General features: G+C 37.7%; 1 long non-coding RNA gene across 1 annotated transcript in view; it reads left to right on the plus strand.

The window, feature by feature from the left end:
• The window catches only part of LOC138842932 (uncharacterized), a 59,188-nt gene that overhangs the window by 22,783 nt on the left and 13,087 nt on the right, over positions 1 to 23,318 (plus strand). Inside the window, exon 2 of the long non-coding RNA XR_011377925.1 lies at positions 20,484 to 20,546. This is a non-coding gene — a long non-coding RNA (uncharacterized lncRNA). The remainder of the gene's footprint in view (positions 1 to 20,483; positions 20,547 to 23,318) is intronic.

Genomic DNA, 23,318 nt, shown 5'->3' on the forward strand with positions numbered 1-23,318 from the left:
TTGTTGTTTGTTTTGTTTTGTTTGTTTGTTTTAAAAGTAACTTCAGATAGCAGGTAAAGGGGGACCTTGAAACGAGATTAAGTTAAGCAAGTGAAAAAAGATCGGCCTAGATGAGTTCTGTCTGAGGTTCCATTTAATTCTCAACTCCACATGATTCTAGAAATATTTTTTGGGTTAATAAAAGGCATTAGCTATGTGAAAGATGGATGCTATTGTCACAGATTTTATGAAAATAATGCCAGTTCTCCTAGACAAAATATGCTTTGAAGCTCGGAACTACGTAATATCAATAATGCCGATCCAATCTTTATCACACTGTGTATATATAATAGCAGTGGGTATTAAAATTAAAACAAGGTGTGTTTAGGACAGGCCTCGTTTATGCCTGTTTGGTTTAATTTGTATTAACAACGCCCTCTTTTGCTTTAAAAATTGTTCTTCTTTGGAAGATAAAGTATATGGTCATGCCAATTAAAAATAATATGTGGATCACCTTGCCAATTAAGGCAAAGAAGCAAATACTGAACAAAAATGCAAAGTCAAATGCAACACCACAGAGAATTTATTATGTTTCTTCTAAACATATGCCTACTACCAAAATAGGAGAAAGAAACTGGAGTAAGTTTGTTCCTTTCTCAGGGATGAAGTGAAATTCCATCTGCCCCATCTATCTATATGCTTGATTTGTGACAGGCAGTGCATATTAGTCATTAAGTCATGGGCATCAACAGAGAGATCTGGATTTAAATACAAACTTTGGCACTTTATGGCTGTGTGACTCTGGGTAAGTTACTTAACCTGCCTAAGCCTCACTTTCTCATCTGCAAGTTGGGAATGATAGGATCTTCCTTATAAAGTTGCCTAGTGTTAGAATTCCATAAATGAGAGATGATACCATTACAATAATCATTATCACCATTATCATTATTCTCATAATTATGATTATCATTTCATCTTCTCCAAGCCCCCTAGACAATGTTTCCTCAATTATCCCCTCTTCTTTCTAAACCAACTATTTCCCCTTCATACTTGCTCTATCATTACTTCCAATCTAAATACAAAACAGAATAAACAGAGTAAAACTATAAAACCCAACCCAATGGACCTTAGTTATCCTCTACCCCCGAGCAAAACAACTTTAGATGTTGTTGTCTCCTCTTTTTCCTCAATTTTGCACCCAATGCAGTTTGGTTTCTACCCATTCCCCTACTTTGAAACAGTTCTCCAAAGAGTAACCAAGGACTTAAAAATAGTGAAAGTGAATTGCTTCTCAATTTAATCTTACTTGACAACCTTCAATATTTGACATGACTGACCATAACCTTTTGTTCAAAACTCCCTTGGATTCCATGACATCAGCAGATTATCTCCCTGCATTCCTGGTCATTAACTCTTGATCTAAATTGTGAGATATACACATTCACTTGGATGTTTCATAAATACCTGAACTCCACTGGATTTAAAACCAAGCTCACCTTCACAGGCCTGTTTTTTCTCTATTACCTCCTATCTAATTAATAAAGTTTGAGAAGCCCCAAAATCAACCTAAATTCCTCTCTTCACATCACTATCTACAGCCAAATAAGTCCCACCAAAGTTTCCTCTTAAATATTCCTCAAGTCTATCTCTTCCTCTTCATTTTTACTGTGATTTCCACATGTCAAAATCTCTTTATTTCACACCCGGACTATTATATACAGTTTCCTAATCTGAAACTCCACCTCCAGCTCTGCTCCATTTTATACATTCTCCTTCTTACTGACACAGATATATAAAATGAAAACTTAAACATGCATATTAGAAACTTAAAATCCTCCAAAATTTTTCACAACACATATAAGCTGTATTTCAAATTCCCTGGCATGACCTACAAGAGCTGCCACTGCTCATAGAGCACTTTTGTGTAAATCAGACAAGGTTGACCTTCCTCAAATTAAGCACAAAAATAAGGATGTTTCTATTGCACAGCCTGGTCAATCATATACTATGACTCTTAGAAATCAATGGGAACCACTGCTATGCGAATCACTTACTCAGCTAGGCCAGAAACTGTCTGGGGAACTTTCTATGAATGTACATATGTGTTCCCACAACACTGGCCTGTTCCCCCACACCCTGGATGCCAAGATGCGTATGCCTCAGTGAACCTACCACTCCATGCATGCCCACCTCTATACCCTATCCTGTAGACAATGTGGCCAAATCAGGGGTGACACCAGACCTCCAAGAGTGACAGTGGGTGAAAGAAACCTTAGTGGATGTCCATAGTGAGATTAAGAAATGTCACAGCAGCATGCACCTATGTGTCCCAGTGTGCACTCCTTGCATAATTTTCTGAGCTTCTGTATGCCTAGCCTCCACTGTTTCCAGTTAGTATATGTCCATTGTGTGAATGTGTCCCCTTAAATTTTACACCTTCATACAATCAACCACTGCAGCCATACAGAGTGATTCTAAGGTTTCCATGCCAGGGCTCTATCTTTCCATCCATTGTTCATATCACCTGCTGCCTTGACATGTATGCTCTAGTATCAGTGAGCTGCTTATAAATTCAGCTCTAATGCCACAATTTAACAGTCCCACATCTTCACTCATGCCTCTCCCTCTCTTTGAAATTCCCTCACTCCTCCCCTTTGTGTGCTTAAATTCTTCTTTATTTTGAAGATTAAGCCCAGGAATCATCTGTTTTAGAAATTGCTTTCTGAAATTCACACACATACACACACACTTGCATGTACTTGACAGAGCAGACCAATCTTGCAGTTTCCTACATTCCACGGCACCTTGTTCCTATTTCCACATGATATGTATTAATGCAAAATTATCTCTTCCTGTATGCCTCCAAAAACTAGTTTTTATGCTATTTGGATAGTTCAAGTATCTTAGTTCTTTTTATACTCTAGACTTAGCACCATTTTTGCCAACAAAGTAGGTGTTGAATAAAAATTTGATGATACCAACTAAAGAGGCGGTAGGGAATGGTACTTCAAGTCCAGTTATTTTGTAAAGCAAGCTCAATTGATGAGTGCTGAAAAACTATTAATTCCAGCATTAGCAAGGCCCCATTGAGGACTGGATACATGCTTTTCTCTTTCTTGTAAACATTTTAAAAACAGAAATCAAGCATGCATATAGAAAAAGTGCACAAATCTTAATTTGTGCATCTTGATGCATTACCGAAGGTGAACATACCCACATTCTCAGCTCCTAGGGAAGGATATAGAATATTACCAGCACCACAGTAGTCTACGTCATGCTTACTACCTGTCTTTTCTGCTAAAGGTAAATATTCTTTTGCTATCATAAGGTTAGTTTACATGATTTTGAATTTTATGTACTGGAATAATATTGCATGTGTAATTTTATGTATGGCTTCCTTCACTCAATATTTTATTTGTGAGATTTAGTCAGGTTGTGTTAAATCATTCTCCTTGCCCTAGAGAATCCCACTATATGATTATGCCACAGTGTATTTATCCATTCTATTCTTGATGGAAATTTTGTTTTTTACCAATATTTGATGACGGTAAGTAGGACTGCTATGCCTATTCTTGTACATGTCATTTGGTGAACATATGCACCTCCTTTTGGTGGGTATATTCCCAGGATTGCTGGATTAGAGTATGTATATGTTGAGCTTTAGGAGATGTTGCCAACCATTTCCCAAAGCTGTAGTACCAACTTACACTCCTACAAGCAATATATGTGAGATACAGTCTCTTCATGTACTCACTAGCACTTTATATTGTGAGCTAATTTTTTAAAATTTATTTATTTTATTTATTTATCTTTGGCTGCATTGGGTCTTCATTGCTGCACGTGGGCTTTCTCTAGTTGTGGCAAGTGGGGGCTAATCTTTGTTGTGGTGCGCAGGCTTCTCATCGTGGTGGCTTCTCTTGTTGCAGAGCACCAGCTCCAGGCACACGGGCTTCAGCAGTTGTAGCACATGGGCTCAGTAGTTGTGGCTCGTGGGCCCTAGAGTACAGGCTCAGTAGTTGTGGCGCACAGGCTTAGTTGCTCCACGGCATGTGGGATCTTCCCGGACCAGGGCTTGAACCTGTGTCCCCTGCATTGGCAGGCGGATTCTTAACCTTCCCAAGCACCACAAGGGAAGCCCCTGTCAGCTAATTTTTTGAAACAGACTCTTTTAGAGCAGTTTATGTTCACAGCAAAATTGATAAGAAAGTACAGAGTTCCTTTATACCCCTTGCTCCCACATGTGAACATTACCACCTAAAGTCCATAGTTTATGTTAGAGTTCATTCTTGGTGTTGTACATTCTAAAGTCTAAAGTTAACAGACTATTTTTTAGAGCACTTTTAGGTTCATGGCAAAATTGAACAGGGGGTACAGAGATTTCCCATTTTACCCCCACCTCATACAAATAATCTCTCTCATTATCAAAATCCCACACTAGACACAGCAAAGGACACAATTTAAAGAGTGAAAACACAAACTATGGAATGGGAAAAAATATTTGAAACCATATATCTGATAAGGGGTTAATATCCAAAGTGGATAAGGAAATCCTATAACTCAATAGCAAAAAAACTCAAATAACCCAATTAAAAATGGGCAAAGAACTTGAATAGACATTTCTCCAAAGAAGACATACAAATACACAATAGGTTTATGAAAAGATGCTCAACAGCACTAATAATCAGAGAAATGCAAGTCAATTCTGCAATGAGATACCATTGTTAGGATGTGTATTATTAAAAATCAACAAAAGATAATGATTATTGGCCAGAACATGGACAAACTGGAACGCTTAAACTATGTTGATGTTGGTGGGAATATAAAATGGGGCAGCCACTATGGAAAACAGTATGGAGGTTTCTCAAAAAATTAAAAATAGAACTATCTTGGAATCCAGCAATCCTACTTCTTCATATTTATCCATAAGAATTAAAATCAGGATCTTAAAGATATGTTCATTGCAGCAGTGCAGCATTATTCATGGCAGCCAAGATGCAGAAACAACCTAAAGGTCTATCAACAGATGAGTAGATTTTTTTTTAATGTGCTACATTCATACAATGGAATATTGTTTAGCCTTAAAAAAGACGAAAACTCTGTCACTTGCAACAACCTGGGCAAACTCTGAGGACATCATGCTCAGTGAAACAAGCCAGTCACAGAAAGAAAAATACTGCATGATTCTACTTGTATGAAACATCTAACATAGTCAAAGTCATAGAAGCAGAGAATAAAATGTTGTTTGCCAGGGGTTGGAGGAATGAAGAGATGCTGTTGAATGGATAGAGAGTTTCAGTTTTGCAAGATGAATAATTTCCAGAAATCTGAACAACATCATGCCTATAGTTAACAACACTATTGCACACAAACGTTTTTTAAGAGGGTAGATCTCATGTTAAATGTTCTTACCACAGTCATAGTATTACTAGCAAGAATATCATTCCAAACCAGAGTAGTACATTTTTGTTGTCAGTCACTTTTATTCCTTTTGGTATGCGTGTTTCTCACTGTTGTTTAATTTGAATTTTTCTGATGACAATGTTGAGTATCATTTTATGTATTTATTGGTCATTTGGGTATCCTCTTTTGTAACATCTCCCTTTAAATCTTTTGTTCAAATTGTTCAATAGATGATTTTTTTTCCTGAATAGATTTTTAGAAATTATTTGTATAATCTGGATATGAGTCCTTTATGGAGTGATGCTTTGGAAATGTTTTCTCTAACTTCCACATATTTATCCTACACCCCAAAACATTTGGATTATCTGGGGGATGTTTCTATTATCTGTTCTTGTTTGTTTTCTACATCACCTGGTGCTGCTTTCTGTCACGGCTAATAATTCTTTATTGAATGCTGTACACTAAGATAAAAAATCATAGTGACCCTGGATGGTGTTATCTGCCTCTGGGGAAGGTTTAATATTCCTTTATTTTTAGGTGAGAAATTCTTTTATCATATTTAGAATCAAAATATCCCTTAAAAATATTTACATTTTACAGTAAAAAGGATAGCAAAACACAAGATCATGTACAAGCTTAAGTATTCAAGTTTCTGAAGAGCCAAAAAGGAAAAGGAAAATAGTGGACTACCACAAAGCTGCAGCACGGAAATAAATGCGTTTAATATGTGCAGATTAAAGCAATAAATGTACTTCTTGGGTTTCTGATTCTTGGTCTAAAACTGCTTGACTAAATGATTAATATAATCCAATTACGAAGGTGCTTGGCATTCTGTTGCTCCTCTACAGTTTCTTTAAAAATAGTGCAATTGAGAAGCAAGAAGAACTACAATCCTGCAGCCTGTGGAAAAATAACTACATTCACAGAAAGATAGACAAGATGAAAAGGCAGAGGGCTATGTACCAGATGAAGGAACAAGATAAAAACCCAGAAAAACAACTAAATGAGATGAAGATAGGCAATCTTCCAGAAAAAGAATTCAGAATAATGATAGTGAAGATGATCCAGGACTTCAGAAAAAGAATGGAGGCAAAGATCAAGAAGATGCAAGAAATGTTTAACAAAGATCTAGAAGAATTAAAGACGAAACAAACAGAGATAAACAATAACTGAAATGAAAACTACACTAGAAGGAATCAATGGCAGAATAACTGAGGCAGAAGAATGGATAGGTGACCTGGAAGACAGAATGGTGGAATTCACTGCTGCAGAAAAGACTTAAGAAAAAAGAATGAAAAGAAATAAAGACAGCCTAAGAGATCTCTGGGACAACATTAAATGCAACAACATTTGCATTATACGGGTCCCAGAAGGAGAAGAGAGAGTGAAAGGACCAGAGAAAATACTTGAAGAGATTATAGTCAAAAACTTCCCTAACATGGGAAAGGAAACAGCCACCCAAGTCTAGGAAGCACAGAGAGTCCCATACAGGATAAACCCAAGGAGAAACACGCCAAGACACACAGTAATCAAACTGGCAAAAATTAAAGACAAAGAAAAACTATTGAAAGCAGCAAGAGAAAAATGACAAATAACATACATGGGAACTCCCATAAGGTTAAGAGCTGATTTCTCACCAGAAACTCTACAAGCCAGAAGAGAGTGGCATGATATACTTAAAGTGATGAAAGGGAAGAATCTACAACCAAGATTACTCTACCCAGCAAGGATCTCATTCAGATTAAATGGAGAAATCAAAAGCTTTACAGACAAGCAAAAGCTAAGAGAATTCAGCATCACCAAACCAGCTCTACAACAAATGCTAAAGGAACTTCTCTAAGTGGGAAACACAAGAGAAGAAAAGGACCTACAAAAACAAACCCAAAACAATTAAGAAAATGGTCATAGGAACATACGTATCGATAATTACCTTAAACTTGAATGGATTAAATGCTCCAACCAAAAGACACAGGCTTGCTGAATGGATACAAAAACAGAACCCATATATATGCTGTCTACAAGAGACCCAGTTCAGACCTAGGGACACATACAGACTGAAAGTGAGGGGATGGAAAAAGATATTCCATGCAAATGGAAATGAAAAGAAAGCTGGAGTAGCAATACTCATATAAGATAAAATAGACTTTAAAATAAAGAATGTTAGAAGAGACAAGGAAGGACACTATGTAATGATCAAGGGACCAATACAAGAAGAAGATATAACAATTATAACTATATATGCATCCAACATAGGAGCACCTCAATACATAAGGCAACTGCTAACAGCTCTAAAAGAGGAAATCGACAGTAACACAATAATAGTGGGGGAATTTAACACCTCACTTACACCAATGGACAGATCATCCAAACAGAATATTAATAAGGGAACACAAGCTTTAAATGACACAATATACCAGATAGATTTAATTGATATTAATAGGACATTCCATCCAAAAACAGCAGATTACACTTTCTTCTCAAGTGTGCATGGAACAATCTCCAGGATAAATCACATCTTGGGTCACAAATCAAGCCTCAGTAAATTTAAGAAAATTGAAATCATATCAAGCATCTTTTCTGACCACAATGCTATGAGATTAGAAATGAATTACAGGGGAAAAAATGTAAAAAACACAAACATATGGAGGTAAACAATACGTACTAAATAATAAAGAGATCACTGAAGAAATCAAAGAGGAAGTCAAAAAATACCTCGAGACAAATGACAATGAAAACACGTCAATCCAAAATTATGGGATACAGCAAAACCAGTTCTAAGAGGGAAGTTTATAGCTATACAAGCTTACATCAAAACAAGAAAAATCTCAAATAAGCAATCTAACCTTACCCCTAAAGGAACTAGAGAAAGAAAAACAAACAAAACCCAAAGTTAGCAGAAGGAAAGAAATCATAAAGATCAGAGCAGAAACAAATGAAATAGAAACACTTAGGTTGCTTCCATGTCCTGGTTATTGGAAATAGAGCTGCAATGAACATTGTGGTACATGACTCTTTTTGAATTATGGTTTTCTCAGGGTATATGTCCAGTAGTGGGATTGCTGGGTCGTACAGAAGTTCTATTTTTAGTTTTTTAAGGAAGCTCCATACTGTTCTCCATAGTGGCTGTATCAATTTACATTCCCACCAACAGTGCAAGAGGGTTCCCTTTTCTCCACACCCTCTCCAGCATTTATCGTTTGTAGATTTTTTGATGATGGCCATTCTGACCTGTGTGAGATGATATCTCACTGTAGTTTTGATTTGCATTTCTCTAATGATTAATGATGTTGAGCATTCTTTCATGTGTTTGTTGGCACTCTGTATATCTTCTTTGGAGAAATGTCTATTTAGGTCTTCTGCCCATTTTTGCATTGGGTTGTGTGTTTTTTTGATATTAAGCTGCATGAGCTGCTTGTAAATTTTGGAGACTAATCCTCTGTCAGTTGCTTCATTTGCAAATATTTTCTCCCATTCTGATGGTTATCTTTGCATCTTGTTTAAGGTTTCCTTTGCTGTGAAAAAGCTTTTAAGTTTCATTAGGTGGCATTTGTTTATTTTTGTTTTTATTTCCATTTCTCTAGGAGGTGGGTCAGAAAGGATCTTGCTGCGATTTATGTCATGGAGTGTTCTGCCTATGTTTTCCACTAAGAGTTTAATAGTGTCTGGCCTTACAAAAACAATAGCAAAGATCAACAAAACTAAAAGCTGGTTCTTTGAGAAGGTAAACAAAATTGATAAACCATTAGCCAGATGCATCAAGAAAAAGAGGGAGACGACTAAAATCAGTAAAATTAGAAATGAAAAAGGGGAAGTTACAACAGACACCACAGAAATACCAAGCACCGTAAGAGACTATGACAAGCAACTCTATGCCAATAAAATGGACAACCTGGAAGAAATGGACAAATTCTTACCAAGGTATAACATTCCAAGACTGAACCAGGAAGAAATAGAAAATATGAACAGACCAATCACAAGTAATGAAATTGAAACTGTGATTAAAAATTTTCCAACAAACAAAAGTCCAGGACCAGAGGGCTTCACAGGCGAATTCTATCAAGCATTTAGAGACGAGCTAACAACCATCCTTCTCAAACTCTTCCAAAAAATTGCAGAGGAAGGAACACTCCCAAACTCATTCTATGAGGCCACCATCACCCTGATACCAAAAACAGACAAAGATATTACAAAAAAAGAAAATTACAGACCAATATCACTGATGAATACAGACGCAAAAATCCTCAGCCAAATACTAGCAAACAGAATCTAACAACACATTAAAAGGATCACACACCATGAGCAAGTGGGGTTTATCCCAGGGATGAAAGGATTCTTCAATATAAGCAAATCAATCAATGTTATACACCATATTAACAAATTGAAGAAGAAAAACCATATGATCATCTCAATAGATGCAGAAAAATCTTGTGACAAAATTCAACACCCTTTTATGATAAAAACTCTCCAGAAAGTGGGCATAGAGGGAAACTCCTTCAACATAATAAAGGCCATATATGACAAACCCACAGCAAACATCATTCTCAATAGTGAAAAACTGAAAGCATTTCCTCTAGGATCAGGAACAAGACAAGGATGTCCATTCTCACCATTATTATTCAACATAGTTTTGGAAGTCCTAGCCACGGTTATCAGAAGAAAAAGAAATAAAAGGAATACAAATTGGAAAAGAAGAAGTAAAACTGTCACTGTTTGCGGATGACATGATACTATACATAGAGAATCCTAAAGATGCCACTAGAAAACTACTAGATCTAATCAATGAATTTGGTAAAGTTCCAGGATACAAAATTAATGCACAGAAATCTCTTGCATTCCTATACACTAATGATGAAAAATCTGAAAGAGAGGGCTTCCCTGGTGGTGCAGTTGTTGAGGGTCCGCCTGCCGATGCAGGGGACACGGGTTCACGCCCTGGTCCGGGAAGATTTCACATGCCGCGGAGTGGCTGGGCCCATGAGCTATGGCCGCGGAGCCTGCGTGTCCGGAGCCTGTGCTCTGCAATGGGAGAGGCCACAACAGTGAGAAGCCCGCATACCGCAAAAAAAAAAAAAAAAAAAAAATCTGAAAGAGAAACTATGGAAACACTCCCATTTACCATTGCAACAAAAAGAATAAAATACCTAGGAATAAACCTACCTAGGGAGACAAAAGACCTGTATGCAGAAAACTGTAAGACACTGATGAAAGAAATTAAAGATGATACCAACTGGGCTTCCCTGGTGGCGCAGTGGTTGAGAGTCTGCCTGCCAATGCAGGGGACACGGGTTTGTGCCCTGGTCCGGGAAGATCCCACATGCCACGGAACGGCTGTGCCTGTGAGCCATGGCTGCTGAGCCTGCGCATCCGGAGCCTGTTGCTCTGCAACAGGAGAGGCCACAACAGTGAGAGGCCCGCATACCACAAAAAAAAAAAAAAAAAAAAAAAGATGATACCAACTGATGGAGAGATATGCCATGCTCTTGGATTGCAAGAATCAATATTGTGAAAATGACTATACTACCCAGAGCAATCTACAGATTCAATGCAATCCCTATCAAATTACCAATGGCAGTTTTTAGAGAACTAGAATAAAAATTCTTAAAATTTGTATGGAGACACATGGAGACACCCCGAATAGCCAAAACAGTCTTGAGGAAAAAAAACGAGTGGAGGAATCTGTCTCCCTGACGTCATACTATACTACAAAGCTACAGTCATCAAGACAATATGGTAGTGGCACAAAAACAGAAGTATAGATCAATGGAACAGGATAGAAAACCCAGAGGTAAACCCATGCACCTATGGTCAACTAATCTATAACAAAGGAGGCAAGGATATACAATGGAGAAGAGACAATCTCTTCAATAAGTGGTGCTGGGAAAACTGGACAGCTACATGTAAAAGAATGAAATTAGAACACTCCCTAACACCATACACAAAAATAAACTCAAAAGGGATTCAAGACCTAAATGTAAGACTGGACACTATAAAACTCTTAGAGGAAAACATAGGAAGAACACTCTTTGACATAAATCACAGCAAGATCTTTTTTGATCCACCTTCTAGAGTAATGGAAATAAAAACAAAAGTAAACAAATGGGACCTAATGAAACTTAAAAGCTTTTGCACAGCAAAGGAAACCATAAACAAGATGAAAAGACAGACCTCAGAATGGGCAAAAATATTTGCAAATGGATCATCAGACAAGGGATTAATCTCCAAAATATATAAACAGCTCATGCAGCTCAATATTTAAAAAAAAAATCCAAAAATGGGCAGAAGACCTAAAGAGACATTTCTCCAAAGAAGACATACAAATGGCCAAGAGACACATGAAAAGCTGCTCAATATCACTAATTATTAGAGAAATGCAAATCAAAACTACAATGAGGTATCACCTCACACCAATTAGAATGGGCATCATCAGAAAATCTACAAACAACAAATGCTGGAGAGGGTGTGGGGAAAAGGGAACCCTCTTGCACTTTTGGTGGGAATGTTAATTGATAGAGCCACTATGGAGAACAGTATGGAGGTTCCTTATAGAACTAAAGATAGAATTACCATATGATCCAGCAATCCCACTACTGGGCATATACCCAGAGAAAACCATAATTCAAAAAGACACATACACCCCAATGTTCATTGCAGCTCTATTTACAATAGCCAGGTCATGGAAGCAACCTAAATGCCCATCGATAGACGAATGGATAAAGAAGTTGTGGTACATATATACAATGGAATATTACTCAGCCATAAAAAGGAACGAAATTGGGTCATTTGTAGAGACGTGGATGCATCTACAGCCTGTCATACAGAGTGAAGTAAGTCAGAAAGAGTAAAACAAATATCATATATTAATGCATATATGTTGAACCTAGAAAAATGGTACAGATGAACCAGTTTGTGGAGCAGAAATTGAGACACAGAAGTAGAGAACAAACGTATGGACACCAAGGGGGGAAAGCGGCGGGGGTGGTGGTGGTGGTGGTATGATGAACTGGGGGATTGGGATTGACGTGTATGAAATGGATGACTAATAAGAAAAAAAAACAAAAAACAACAGTGCAATTTAAAACAGACTTACAGAGTACACGCTACCCTCAAATTAGTCATTATATAAATGACATTCACTAGAGGCAGTAAATGTATTCCATAGTTAACCATATTTACAAATTAAGGAATAAAACTATAATTTCTAAGCCTTTATTGCATATTAATAAAACAAATCTTTGAATATACAGCAATGCAAAACTTTTAAAAATATTAACATCAGATAGAATATAAGCAGATCACTTTGACTCTGTGAATGTTAGTCTGTTTCTGCTTTGCCTTTTTCTCCTAGAGGATAACCCTTCTGAGATTTTAATTGAATGCCCGGCTGTGTATCAGGTCTCTCTCCCTTGGCAGGTCCTCTACGCCAAATTTTGTCTCCCCAACCCCGTGAGACTGCTAACTTCCTGCTTCCATGTTTAGCCTCTTAGAAGTCACTCCCTGCTTGGTTTCTTGCTGTCTCATCCCAAGCAGGTGTAACCTGGGAGTATGCCATTGCCTTAAGAAGATATTGAATGTGGAACTTCAAGTTCACTTCTCCGTTGTTCCCTTTTCTCCAGCGTCTTGTCTTCTTAAATCCTGGCCATCTGGTAGCCCTGAACTCAATTTTCATCTCCCCCACTTAATGAAACAGCTGCAATTTCTAGCCCCCTACATTTTGTTCTGTCTCTATGGCCCATGCTGCAAATCAACAAATACTCAAAGGGAAAATGAGTGAAAATGTAGAACTCTCCTCAGTATGTACAAGTTTCCTTCATGTGCAAGTCATCTCCATGATCTTTAAGAAGGTGAGTTATGCCTAATATTTGTACACATTAAAGACATAAGAATTAAAAACATACAGAGGGCTTGCTATGTTTAAAAAGTAAAGAATAATCAAACATAAGTGAAATACTTCCACATTGTATGCCCTTTCCTCAACTTGCCTAATTTCTCCCTATTCTTTAAGACTCAAATGCCCCTCCTTCCATGATTTCTTTTCAGATCCACCAGTCAGTGTAGCTCCCACCAGTCTGTCTGTACATCTTTTATTCTATTTGTAGAAATAAGTGCACCTTTTCTGGGCTTTGCACTTTAGAGGGTCTATTTCTAGTCCCTTCCGGTCTGTGTCCCTCCCCAAGGGGCACATGCCCCTCATCTTAATCACACTCTGGGTACCCTGGACTACAGAATTACCTGCCCAAACAGCCCCAGGACCATTCCAGGACATGAATGCCTTTGACCTGGATCCATGCCAATGAAGGGGTAGAAATGGAAAACAGAGTGTGCATCAGTGGGCCCAAAATTTGGCCAGTGGGTGAATGCTTGTAGGTAAGGACAAATACAGATTAAATGCAGGAACACTTGGTTAAATTTGAATTTCAGATAAACAACAAAATAGTGTGCAGGACATAGTTGTACTAAAAATAGATTTTGTTTTTGCATATTTGAAATTCATCTTTAACTGGGCATAGTATATTTTTATTTGCTAAACCTGGCAACTCTACTAGGAATGAGTGTCAACAAAGATGGTTTTGTAGGATAAGGTGTCTATCATGGGCATCTGAGGCCCCTCATATTAGAGGGTAGAGACAGGAGCTGAAAGAGCAGTAGACTAGGTTATGAGATAGTGGCCAAGGCTGGAGTCAGGGGTCCAGTACAGGCTCTCCTTGGGTGTCCACATTCTGGTGTAAAGCTCTAAGTCAGAGAATTCTAGCTTTGGATCTGGTCCTCCAGGTCGTTATGGAAATACACGTGTCCAGATAAGAGGCTAGAATGTATTCTCATTAGCTTGATTTATACGTTTTAAGCATGTAGAGTCTTGACAGATGGTTTGTGGGCCTGCATTTGCACTTTTGCGTAGACATTGGAAATGTGGGAGGCAGGGCTGCTTTCTCTGCTACAGGACTTAATCCGTACTTACGTTTGTGTTAGTTAATCTGCATATTCTGTTCAGTTTCCACTATTAAATCATACAAAAACACTAAGAAGCTTCAGGGTGGAAACTGACATTCTTCTTTCTGCTTACTGAGATACCTCTTGGAAATTGAGATGCATTTTATAGATGAGGAAATTGAGGTCAGGAAAGTAAAGTAGCTGAGCACACCTATCAGGTGTTAACAGCCCGGATTCAAAACGGAGAGTATAAAGCAGATCCTAGAGAATTGTTATACGTCATATTTATGCCTCACTTAGCTCATCTGCAAAATCAGAACAATAAATAGGGCCTCCTTATCCATTATCAAAAAGATTAAATGAGTTAATATATGTTAATAATGAGAAAGTTACTCAGAATATAACTAGCAGAAGACAAATTTTAGTTATTTTTTAGTTTGTGGTCTTGGGGAATAATGAAAACTTCCTACTAGGATATCCTAACTGACCCTACAGCAGCTAGCATCAAAAATGTTGCTAATTCAAATCTGTTCTTTTTCTTTTCCATGTCTCTTTCTGGGAAAACCCTGGAATTCCTTATCTGTGACTCTTAAAATGACTGCTCTGTGTTTACCAAGACCTCAAAAACATTTTTTGGTTTCCACTTTAAGAGAAAGAACTGCCTGAAAGCAAGTGAGAGGCACAAAATCTTCCAACAAGAGAAGGCAAGGAAATTTGAAAAGTTTGCATCTCAGTAATATAGCTGAGGAATGCAAGAAGGGAGTTTGAAAATAGAAAATATGCCTCTTTACAGAAAAACTACTTGCTACCCCAGGCTGTGTTCTTGCTTATAAGAGCTATACATGGGCTTATGTACTAATGACTCCTAATGGGCTTCTTTGTACTTTGACTACAGCATCTTTCTAAATAGATAAAGCATTTATTTAAAGAGAAAAATGGAAATTACTCTTTAATAGTTCCCCCAAAATGGAAATTACTCTTTAATAGTTCCCCAAAAATGCTGATAAAAATCACTGGATGACTGAACTCTGCCAGGGTCTGAGACTCCTCACTTGACTGTTGTCTAGAGAAACTCAAGTCTTGTTCTTATCTAGTTTTCTGTCAGTCAGGAGGGATTGTTGACCCTGATAACTGTCTGCCAAATTCCACAAGGCTATAACTTTTTTGTGGATTTCAGTTATTCTGAGAACATCATCCATGGGAAGTTTTCCTTTTCTAAAGGCTGCTGCCCTTCACACACCTGGTACCATGTTATATGTCAAGCAATGAAAACGGGGGATAAAAGAATGTAAACAACTGTCTCTGCCTTCAAGGACCTGATGGTCTAATTGAAGACGCAAAATATTTATACCTAGGGCTTCCCTGGTGGCGCAGTGGTTGAGAGTCCACCTGCCGATGCAGGGGACACGGGTTCGTGCCCCGGTCCGGGAAGATCCCACATGCCGCGGAGCAGCTGGGCCTGTGAGCCGTGGCCACTGAGCCTGTGCGTCTGGAGCCTGTGCTCCGCAATGGGAGAGACCACAACAGTGAGAGGCCCGCGTACCACAAAAAAAAAAAAAAAAATTTATACCTGAAAACAATTTCAACTAATAGTATGAGATTCAGTGACCGAAATAGCATAGAAAGTAATGATGATGACAGTAATACAAAGTCTAACATTTGTGCATTTATGACACAGCAACTATTCTAAGCATTTTGAATATATTATTGCAAAGAAGGGTGTATTAGTTTCCTAGGACTGCTGTAACAAATTAGCAAACTAGGTGGCTTAAAATGACAGATATTTATTCCCCCACATTTCTAGAGAGTAGATGTCCAAAATCAAGGAGTCAGCAGGGCCATGATGCTTCTGAAGGCCTGAGGGGAGGATCCTTTCCTGCCTCTTGCTACCTTCTGATGGCTCCCACATTCCTTGGCGTTTCTTGAGGCAAAGCTGCATCATTCCAAACTCTGCTTTTGTCATCACATGGACTTCTTTCCTGTGTCTATTTGTGTCCTCTCCTCTTCTTACAAGGACACCTTCATTGTACTTAAGGCCCACGCTAATCCAGTATGACTTCATCTTAATTACACCTGCAAAGATCCTATTTGCAAATAGGGTCATATTCTGAGGTTCTGGGTAGACATGAATTTCACAGGGACACTACTCAGTCCACCCAGACTGAGGCTAATTGGGACAAAAACCATCCCAATATTTTCATAGAGATATAGGCCCTGGAAGATGAGTGATTTTAGGCAAAGAAGAGCTAAGATATCCATTCATCAAGGATTTATTGAGCAAATGTTCTGTGCCAGGCACTGTGCTGGGATTCCATGGAGAGTCAACACTGTTTGTATTAGTATTTATTAGACTTGGCTTCATAGAAATGAAAAAGGGCAAATTTACAGAAGCTTAAATAAGATTGACGTTTTGTTTCAGTTTTATCTCTCCTAAGTAAGGTCCAAGGGTCGGCTATCCAGGACAGGTTTTGTGGCACCACAGCTCCATCAGGGACCCACACACCTGTCTCTCGGTACTGCCATCCTCAGAGCTGGCTTCCCTATTTCATATTCTAAGTCACCTCACAGTCCAGTATGGCTGATGGAGCTCCAGTAATCTTCTCTATATTTCAGACGAGCAGCAGAAAGGAGAGGGAGATAGTAAATTTTCCTAGCTGAGTCAATTTTATTGGAAGGTTTTCTCATAGCACTTCCCTTTTATAACTTAGACACTCGGTCACACAACTGCAAAGGAAGCTGGGCCTACTGCATTTCTGAAAAAAACATCAGGGTTCTGTTAAAAGAAAGGGGATAATGAATGTGGGAACTCTGTTTCTCAGTCCCCAATTCAAGGAGCTCCAAGTCCACTGGGGGAAGAGACTAAGTCAATAGATGTATTAATTTCCTTTTGCTACTGTAACAAATTGCCACAAACTTAAAACAACACAAATTTATTATGTTATAGTTCTAGAACTGAAGTTTAAAATGGGGCACAGCCTTACCAACATCTTTATTTTAGCCCAGTGAGATCCTTCTGGAGGCTCTAGAGGAGAAACCATTTCATTGCCTTTTCAGCTTCTGGAAGCTGTCTGCATTCCTTTGCTCGTGGCCCCCTTCTTCCATCTTTGCAGCCAGCAAGGTTGCATCTCTCTCTGACTTTGAACTCAGCTGGGAAAGGTTCTCCTCTTTTAAGGACTCATGTGATTAGCCTGGATAATCCAGGCTAATCTAACCATCTCAAGGTTCATGACATAATCACATTTGCAAAAGTGCCTTTTGCCATGTCAGGTAACATACACACAGGTTTCAGGAATTAGGACATGGACATCTTTGAAGAGGGCCATTATTCAGCCTACCACAATAGACAAAATGTCATAAAATAATTGTAACAATAAAGTTAGGAGAGGTTGATATAACAAAACCAAAAAATGAGTCCAGTCTCATCAATGATCATGATTTGTTAGGGGGGAAATGTTCCATGTGTAAAACAGAGGCTACGTATAAGGATTAAGAAGAAATTTATACTAGAGGGAAAAAGAAGTGAAAATCAAGTAGTTCTTAAATATCAGGCCTGTCATAAAACATTAACTTGTACACAATGGAAAAGTATGCATGATTCTTGATTGAAGGAGTGATTTGATAAAACTGGTAATTTAGAAAGATAAATTCAGTAGTGAGCAGGAAAGAGAGCAGTTAACAGATTAAGGAGCTACTAAACAAATTTATGCTTAGCTGAGAGGTTTTTAATTAGGTTAGAGATGGAGAAAAAAGGAGGAAATTTTGAAAGACATAACAGGTAAGAAAAGGGAAGGCAAGTAAAAATTGACTGAGGTTTTAAATGTGAATGAGTGACAAGTGAGAATGGCAAAGAGAAAAAGTTCACAAGGTAGGGAAAACAACATGGTATATATAGTAAATATTTTCTTTAAGTAAAATTAATCCTTGTCTACTAAGCTTTATTAAAAAAAAAACAAGACCTCCATTTTTTTGCATCTAAATAATGGCAAATAGTTAAAATGTCTTGCATTTTTGGTGAGTTAGTTGGGCTTAGTTGGCTCATACATTGGGCTCCCCTCCACTTTTTCCTAAAGGTGAGCATTTCCATTGACAAAAAATATATATATCAAGGTCCTGTTAGCAGACCCAGTCCATGAACATACCGAAACCCCAATTAGGTACACAGAGATCCAAGTAAAGCAGAAATAATGACAAATCTGGCCTATAAAACAATCCTTGGATGGAATAATGACTAAGCTACCATTGTTAAGATAGTTTATCTTAATTGGCTATAGTATATTCTTAAAGATTCAACTTCAGGGAGCATTCATATCAGGAACAAACCACAAATTCTTTATCTGATAAACCCTTGAGAAAAATTATGTGCATTAAATTGCACTTTGTGAAATCTATAAATTACCTGTTATGCTTTCAGAAAGAATGTTGGTACAATCAAATTTCAGTCATTTGCAAGTCATTCAGTCATGAGTATTTCCAGGATCATCTTTAAAACATGCTCTGCTGGGATCTGTCAGGCTTTTACAGTCCATGCAGCCTTCCAGAGACAACAGAAACATTTAAAGTAACTGCACAATGAAACTGCCAGAAGGACCAGAAAGGAACTGAGGTGTTTGTCCTCGTGAAGGAGGGAATGTAGCACCTAGAACAGTGAAAATGGAGTCACCAAATCACCCAGACTTTGAAAACAGTTGAGCAGGAATCCGACTGGAACTAAGATCCATTTACACAGATGGAAGCCGTAGCCAAAGGAATTTGAGCTACAATGTGAAGTTGTTTCCGTCCTTACGCTAATTTATTGATATTATGAGAAAATTAAATATTTTTATACATGTACACATAAGTAGACAATAGTTTGAATTATGTCTTAAAAACATGGTACCTGGGATCTTCTGAATGTACAAGCCAAGCTCTTAACCACCCACCAAATAAACCGAGCTTCTTTCATATTTTAAAGAAGCTCTAGGGTCAGACATTTCTGCTTCAAATAGTTTATCTATTAGAAGTATAAACTTGGGCAAATTATTAAACTTCTCTAAGCCTCAGTGTCCTTATTTTTATAATGAATATAATAAGAATATGTTCCTCATGGGTGTTTTGTGAGGGTTTAAAGAGATAATCCATGTAAAACACTTAGTAGAGGCTTGAAACGTAGTACTCAACAAATGGTAAAAATTCTGACATAAAAACTTCTGACAAAGCTTTCCAAAGAAAGAGTAGCAGCTTCCCCCCTCCCCCAATACAGAGAGAGACACAGAGACAGAGATATAAAGAGAAATATCAAAAAAGGAAAAAATCATTTCTATTTTCATACTGATGTATGATTTTATTCAGCTCAAATCCACCCGTCCCCAGCCAGCAGCTCTCAGCAGTTTACCAGTTTACCACCAAGCTGACAGCTGGGAGACTGCAGAGTTGGGGCTCCGCGTAAAATATTTTTGCTGTCAGTATAAATGAATATTTACCAGCCAATGGCTGTTGCAGCCCTTTGGCAGGGGGCATACAGGGGTAAATATTGGTTTTACCTTTGAAAACTAGAGGCTGTAATTATAAACCAGGAGTCCACATACCTTCAGTGAGTAGATTAATTAATTATAAAGCCTCATTAAAAGTCAAGCTACCCATTAGCATAAATAGCGATCCTATGAACTCTTGATTTATTAGAGCTGAGAAATTCTACCAGGATTTTTTTTAAGTTACAGTAAAGTGACTAATTACCAGCTGAGGACATTATCCCTTTGACTCTTCCGTGTTAGAAAATGTGCCACTGGTCAAGAAGAGGAGAGTGAGCATTTTATTCTTGGTGTCACGCTTTGGATTCATTATCCTCTCAGTGTTGGGAACCACATAATCCTGTCACAATAAATCACTTTCACTTTTAATGACTCATTAGAAAAACAGGTACTTATGATCAATGAGCTAAAGTGAGGCCAAAGTACTTCAAACAAGTGTTTGAAACACTTTTGTTTCAAAGACCCCAAAGCCAGGCTATAAAGAGATCCAAGAATCCAGTGAGCTGACAAGTAATAGGATTCACTACTAGAGGAATGGATTGAGAGCTGGCAGGAAATTCAAAGCATTGTACAATCCAGTTCCCTGCCTTCAAGTAGGAAACTATCAAAAACTTGCCCAAGTTGGGGAAAACTCTAGTGTTATAGGGCTTCTCATTATGTCTGTTCCAGGTGAGTAAACTGCGATGGATTATGGAGACAGGTATCTTCAAGAACCAGGATGAGAATGGAAAGGTAAGAGCGGGAAATAGACTGAAGGGCTCCCATATTTTCCCATGGAAAGAATCTTGGAGGTAAACCACTGAGATACTTTTCCTGATTCAGAGGAAGTAGAATTATTGAAAACAAACAAATGAAAAAACAAACAAAAAAAACCAAACCTATGATCTTTTTTTGTCCCACCAACATCCAACCATATCTTTAAAAAATTTCTGTCCTAATACCCTTTTTGGTTAGTTAACCACACCTCCCTGTAATCTAGAGATCATCTTGTTTACACCAGTTGTTCTAGAATAAATATTAATAGTGCCCTTTTTACTCTCAAATGTGTACTTATTTGAATAATAAATTATAGGATAATGCTACTTTTAGGAGACATTACCGTTATAGTCTTGATGAAAGGGAACCTTCCAGTCCCAGTGCCCTCCTGATGCCTCCTTCTAAGACTATATTAAAACAGAGGTAGGCATGAAATACAAGCATAGTTGACCAGACACTGCAAGAACTTTGAACCTTGAGCGAGTGACACAAATTGATCACATGATACAATTAATCAGATTTGTCACAGTCAGTGTGGAGGGCATAAGATCATATTGGTGCTGAGCTATGGGCTTGACAGTAATTTTGACAGCCTACCCTCTAGAGTTCACTGTGCTACTGCCTGCTGTTCACATCTGGTCAGTCAGTTGTCACTACTGGGAGACTCCAAGTTATTCTCAAATAGCCCCCTGCTTATTTGGCTCAAAATGGTTTCTGTTGCTTCCAGAATAGAATCTATAGTTGCAGTCTGCTAGAGGAAACCAAGAAAGAAGTAACCTAAAAACTGGTAGCCAAGCAAGCAGAGAATATATACAATGTTCTATTCTCAGAGCACTGACATTCAATTGGAGGGCAACAGTTAATTATAGGCAATTTATATATTATATTAAAGGAGAAAAGAGCTCTGAAAGAAAGGAAGGAATGAAGGAAGGAGGAAGAAAGCAAAGGAGGAAGAGAAAAAAAGAAAGATTGAAAGGCAGAGTGGGGGTAGGATAAAATTATACTTGGGTGGTTTGTGTGGTCCTCATTGGGTCATACTTCATCTTTGTAAATATGAATGTGAAATGGCAGTTCCCTCAAAATTATGAAATGTTAACAATGGTTTAAATACCATCATATATACTTCAGTCTGAGAAATTTTTTTCAGTAGCACCGTTAATTTATGGGCATTTAAAAATATTTTACAGTCTCTTAATACCAGTTGCCTTAGTAACTTAAAAAATGGCATTGATTTAATCAATGCATGAATATTCATGAAGGCATGAGATACCTGTTATGGACTGAATGTTTGTGTCCACCCCACCCAAATTCATATATTTCAATTCTAAACCCCCCAGTGTGATAGTATTAGGAGGTGGGGTCTTTGGAAATTACTTAAGTAATGATAGTGGAGCCCTCATGGATGAGATTAATGCCCTTATAAAAGGGACTCTGGAGAGCTCTCTGGCCCTCTATCCACCAAGTAAGGATATAACTGAGAAAGTGGCCATCTGCACCCCAGAAGAAGGCTTTCACCAGAATTCCACTGTGGTAGCACCTTTATCTTGGACTTCCAGACTCCAGAATTGTGAGAAATAAGTGTCTAACGTTTAGAAGCCATCCAGTCTGTGGTATTCTGTTATATCAGCCCAAATTGACTACAGCAATACTTAAACTGGAGCAACCCCTCATATTTTCATTCTTCATTACAAATCACTTATTTCAATTAGATACTGATGATGACTGGGCAGAGGATCATGAAAAAGAGTTATGTAGGGGAACCTCTCTGAAGAAAATTACTTCTACTTTGATTTTAACATTCAGAATAGTTTATTTTTACAGATTTATAGAATTATAATTGACATGTAATAACCTAGACGTATTTAAGACGTACAATTGTTTAAGTTTTTGACATGCGTGTATACGTGTGCTACCATTAACAAAATCAAGATAATTAACTTGTCTGTAATTCCCCAAAGTTTTCAAGTATCACTTTGACATCCATCTATCCCTCTATTCCTCTTTTTCCCATCCTTAGGAAATCACTGAGCTGCTTCCTGTCACTATAGTTTGCATTTTCTAGAATTTTCTTTAAATGGAATCATGCAGTATGTACTCTCATTTTTAAAACAGCCTTATTGAAGTAAAATGGACATACAGTAAACTAATCATATCTAAAGTGCTATCTACATTATTTTGCCTAGTTTCTCTCACTCAGTATAATTATTTTGAGAGCCACCCATATCGATGCATAGATCAATAGCTTGTTCTTCTTTATTGTTGATTATTATTTCGCTATATGGATATATAAAATTTTGTTTATCTTTTCTCTTATTTATCGACGTTTCAGTTATTTCCAGTTTGTGGCTACTGAAGATACCGTGAATATTTGTGTGCAATTATTTGTATGGATAGATGCTTTCATAAATACCTAGGGGTGGGTTAGCTGTGTTATATTTTAGGTGTATTATTGAGTTTTGAAGAAATTGCCAAAATATATTCCAAAGTAGTTGCATTAGTCTATATTCCAACCAGCAGTGTATAGGAGATCCAGGTCCTCCATATCTTTGCCAACACTTGGTAGGTTCAGTCTATTTAATTTTTTCCCCAGATTTATTGTGTATAACAACATTGTATAAGTTTAAGGTATATAGCTTGTTGATTTGATACACTTACATATTCCAAAATGATTACCATCAGGGCATTAGCTAACACCTCCATCTTGTCACGTAATTACCACTTTTTCCCCTGTGGTGCAAACATTTAAGA

Source organism: Globicephala melas, chromosome 12, assembly GCF_963455315.2.
Source record: "Globicephala melas chromosome 12, mGloMel1.2, whole genome shotgun sequence".
Classification (NCBI taxonomy): domain Eukaryota; kingdom Metazoa; phylum Chordata; class Mammalia; order Artiodactyla; family Delphinidae; genus Globicephala; species Globicephala melas.